The 5227-nt window shown below is 31.1% G+C and overlaps 1 pseudogene; it reads left to right on the top strand.

The window, feature by feature from the left end:
- The first annotated feature begins 4152 nt into the window (after positions 1-4152).
- Positions 4153-5017, top strand: LOC132938695 (uncharacterized; annotated as a pseudogene).
- Positions 5018-5227: the final 210 nt, after the last annotated feature.

Here is a 5227-nt window from a genome sequence, read left to right as displayed (position 1 = left end):
ATAATGGTGATCTGTTTTTTTGCTTCGCCACATTTTTTGAAGGGCCATCCATCCCTCTAGACCCGTGGCACCTGTCCGTCGTGCCTCCCCATCGGTACGGCCACTGGACCCTCAGGGCCATGCTCTGCTATTACTATTATTTCGACGAATACGACGAATCGCGACTACTACTACAGTACTGCTATTATTATTATTCGATGAATACGCTACGGCCAATATACGGCCAATATACGGCCAATATACAATTATTATTATTGATATATTATACGCACTGTTACTATACGTTTAAACAATTTATTGTTATTAAAGTATAATATTAAATGCGCTTTCATTCTAATGAAATATTTAACAAATATTCGTTGTTTAGTAGTTACCTAACTAATATTATATATTATTATCATTTTAATAAATATTTTTAATTAATCACGGTTCTTACCTCAGTGTAACACCTAATCGATGTTAGATTGTTAAAGCTGTATAAATAGTCATTCTAAAGTATTGATAAAATTCGACAAGCTCTTTGTATAACAATGTGACGAATTCGCCTTCAAAAGTGCGTTTCTGCCAAGCTGGATGTACCCAAACATTCCTTGTTCGACTTTTTATTTTTAATTCTTCTTCTTCATTGTAAACACGTCATTGTAAAATCAATACATTGCTACGTACGGGACGCCTCTACTCCGCTCCTACACATAGTTAGAATATACGAATATCTAATGTACTAGGATAACACACAAATGGTTCGGATGATGTCAGCGTAGTGCACAAGACCCTGGGAGAGCAATATTATAATTGTTAGCAACATATTCAGCATCCGCCAACGGCCAGATGATAGAACCCGAGGTATGTGACGACGACTGTACTAAAGAGCCAACTAACCAAATTGACGAAACAGAAAAAACTAACGAAAGAATGATGCATATACTCGGTTCACAAACTACAGTAGTAAAAACGTCAATAAAAAGTATAGACTGTGCCGCCACCGAGATAAAGAAATATTATACGGAACTAAGAGACACGCAGGAATTACTCAAGAACAAAATTAAAGAGCTAGCCAATAACACACACACAATAGAAACCTTAAACTTATCAAACAGAGTACATAACATTTTTACAGCACTGTTAAGTCAGTTCGCTTTCGAAACCAGTTCATTAAGCGTGATTATCACAGCCGCAAGGGGGGGGGGGGGGTAATCCACTCGATCCTACTCACGCCGCGCGAACTCGCAAAACATTTAACACAAATTAAACTAAAATGACTAATAAATTTAAATTTACCTATGGAAACCAACCCAAGCGAAATATATGAATTAACAAAAATTATAAAAATGGCCGTATTTTATAGTGGAAACCAAATCGTATTTTTAATAAGAATTCCATTAATTACAGAATTAGAATTAACTTTATATAAAATTTTACCTATACCACATCATGTCACAACAAGAAAAAATGGATCTATAGATAACAAACATAGTATTATCTTAAAACCAGAATACCAATACGTAGGCATTACTAAAAACCGTAGACAATACACAACGTTCACAATTACTTCACTGCACAGAAACAGAAATATTTACAATTCGTCCAGAATTTCAACCTATACAATACAAATTAAAAAATCAGCCTTGCGAAATTTCATTATTTAAAAATCCGGATTAATTACCACAAACAGGAATAATAGTATTAACGAAAAATATATTTCATAAATTAAAATACGCTAACACATGGATTATCACAACAAACAACGAAACACTAACAATAGCATGCCAAAAAGTTAAAGAACCATATATAGTAAAATTAAAAAGACAAGGGTTGATCAGGTTAAATCAGGATTGCAGAGCATACGCGGAAAACATAATATTGAACCCTACGAGGGATATGAAATCAAAGTATTACATTAATTTCATACCGAAAATAGAGGTAGGTAAACTGTCCATACACATTCCAAGCACGATAGGAGATATAAGCTTCCCGAACAGAAAAATAAAACATGACTCACATAAATTGGACGATGTACACCAAATTGCTCACTCATTAGACGAAGTACAGAATAAGTAGACAAAGATAGTATAAAAAAAAAAAGAAGAAAATATTTCTACTAATAATACGAGCGTACTTGTTTTATGGAACAGGCACTCAGACAGAACAATTTTGAAAAGATTAAGAATCGATAGCTACCCAATAATTAATATCACATGCTATGACAAATATTTTAACCAAAATTTTACATTAATTTCAGAGAAATTACATTCGAAGGAAATAATTTTTGAAATAGATATAGGGCATGTGCAAAAGATAAGACGGTTATTAAATTTAGAAGAAACGCATAGATTCATTTGTTCCAAAACGCATACGATCACGACCCAAAAGCAGATGTCAAATTAACCAAATGTATCTCCGACTATGCCGTAAGAAAACAGGGGTATGGCACGTTAATAAAACATTTCTAAAACAAAAATAGATTTTCGCGGCATGTGAACTAATTTAATATTATTATTTTTGCATATACATATAAAGTCTAGGTCATCAGAAAAAAAAAAGAAATCGCACGCGAAGTAGACAGGGCGACCAAAACGATATAGTCAACTTGATTATAAAAATACAGCCCACCGCTCGTAATGTATCAGTTCAGAGGTAGATTGTATATTTGTATTTTAAGTAGACGAACATCTGCAACGAGAATTAATACCAGCTGAAATGCGAGAGACACCTTTGTGAACTTTGGAAACTTTAAAAAGTTACGAAGGGTGTGTCTGGTAGTTCAAATGGAACTAAGAATCGTAATATAAAGAAAAAAAACAAAACAAATTAAATCGCTTAAATTAGGCTACATGACGTGACAACTTTATTTTCATATAAGTTGTCCCCTCGTTTAGTCTACGTTTAATTGAATAAAAATCAGTGCGTAAGAAATAGGTAGATATAATGATAATCGAACAGTATCGAAAATACGATAACACTAATTCAGGGGTATTAAATATGGTATATAATATATAAAAGGGGGAATAGAATTACAATACATTTTATTTAGTAAATCTTTGTAACTAATAAATTAAAATAAGTAATTTAGAATAATGAACCCCTAGAGACCTACTCAACACTTAACGCATACCTTTTAAGGAAATCAATTCAAATTAATTTATTTTAAGCTCAGGTGCCTCTAATGTGAAGCTCCTTCATGCCATTCATTGTCTTTTTTTTTTAATCTTATGCTATACCTTTTACTTATTGTGCCTCCTAGTACAGATTGTAAATATTCATTTAAATAAACGTTTTAAAAAAAAAAAAAAAAAAGAATAATGAACCGACTTTAGGTCAACAATATTTAACAAGGAACTAACTAATCATTATTTTATATAATTTATGACACCTTATTACGAGTGAAATAAGTGTAAACTTAATAATAATAATTATTAAAACATTGTCGTATTACGACAACCAACTAACAAAAAAATATATGTAATAAGTTTTCTTTTGTATTAAGTAAATTAATAATTAACCAACATAATTAACAAAAAAATATATATATATTGTAAATTGTTGCGATGTTCTAATGTAACAAATGTAAACACTGTATCTATTAAAAACTAAAAAAAATTGAAACTGAAAATGTCCGTAAACATTTCGAAACTGATCAAAATTTTTTGAAATTTTTTTCGTTTATAAAAAATGCTAATATAAACAACCAGTGATAGTTGCATTTAACAACGGTCATTTGTTTTAAAGTTACACCAAAAACTAAAATCGATTTTGTCGAAAACGGATTTTGCGTAAACGGTAGAGTACGATTGAGAACGTTGTACCCTTTTGATAACACGATTGAGAACGATTGTGGCAGATCAAAGAAACAATATTTTGTACCTTATAATCAAATGATTGAGAACGATATTTAGAGCGACGTTGCCGTTCAGTACCGTCCCGAAATAAAATGTTCGATATTTAAAAAAATAGTTTACCTGTGGATTTCAGTATAATATTGTAAGTACAGGGGCCTCGAATTCCCGTTGTTGTTTATCTTAATGTTTAGTAATAAAGATAATAAATACGATATCGTGGTTTACGTATCTGCAGATAGTTTACGTATGCGCCAAATTCAGTTGTTTGGTGGACAGAGCGGTAACAACGTAATAATATAGTGTAATATTAATTATGATGGAAAACTTCAAAATTATAACGTCTGAACACGGAAAAGATCTTGCAGTATTAAATAATGATAAATATTCATTTGTAAGACAACGCAAAGATGGTTTAATGAAATGGAAATGTTCCAATAACAACTGTAGTGCCAGCTTATTAACAAAAATGGATAAAACTTTTCATTCGTCAAACGGTGAACACGTGAATCATGTAAGTAATAATAATCAAAAAATTGAAAGACAGATTTTAAGAGAAAATTCTAAGCGAAAAGCTGAAGATAATTTATCTACAAGACCTTTAAAAATTATTAGAACTGAGTTACTAAATAGTGATTTACCAAATATTACGCACAATGATATTACATCAGTGCGAAAGGCAATTTATGACAAGAAGAGAAAACAATACCCAATTTACCCTACTAATTTAAATGAAGCTATATCACAATTAAATAATATTCAAAATAACGATTTATGTTTATTTAAAAGTGATCAATTTGTTTTTGTTCCCGAAACCAATAACTTCGTTTGTATAACAACAAGCCAAAATTTAAATTTTATGTCGAAACAAACCGAATTATTCGGAGATGGTACTTATAATTTTGCACCAACATTTTTTTTACGGTTATATACATTACACACATATGTAAACGGTTTTCACAATTTCACGTGCCTATTGCTTATTTTTTTTTACCGAACAAAACAAAACAAATTTACATTAAAATGTGGAAGTATCTCTTGCAAATATGTCCAGCTCTTAACGTTCAAAAGCTGAATTTGGACTTCGAAATCGGTGCTCACGAAGTAGTCAAAGAAAATTTCCAAATGTGATTATTGAAACTTGCCATTTTCATATAGCCCAAGCTTGGTGGAGAAAAAAATAATATCTGTATATTTTATTTCTATTTTGTATTTTTAATTACTGCAGCAATGTCGCATAAAAGTTGGTAGGTAAAAACGTTCTCAATCTTGATATTAAAAAAGGTACCGTTCTTAATCGTGTTCTACCCTGCGTAAGAATCCCCGGTTTTCCTTAATTTTTTTTTAAAATTAATATTTAAATTAATAAATAACACATCTAGACATCTAGTACC

This window comes from Metopolophium dirhodum, chromosome 1, assembly GCF_019925205.1.
Source record: "Metopolophium dirhodum isolate CAU chromosome 1, ASM1992520v1, whole genome shotgun sequence".
NCBI classification, from domain to species: domain Eukaryota; kingdom Metazoa; phylum Arthropoda; class Insecta; order Hemiptera; family Aphididae; genus Metopolophium; species Metopolophium dirhodum.
This window is presented reverse-complemented; position numbering and strand designations above follow the sequence as displayed.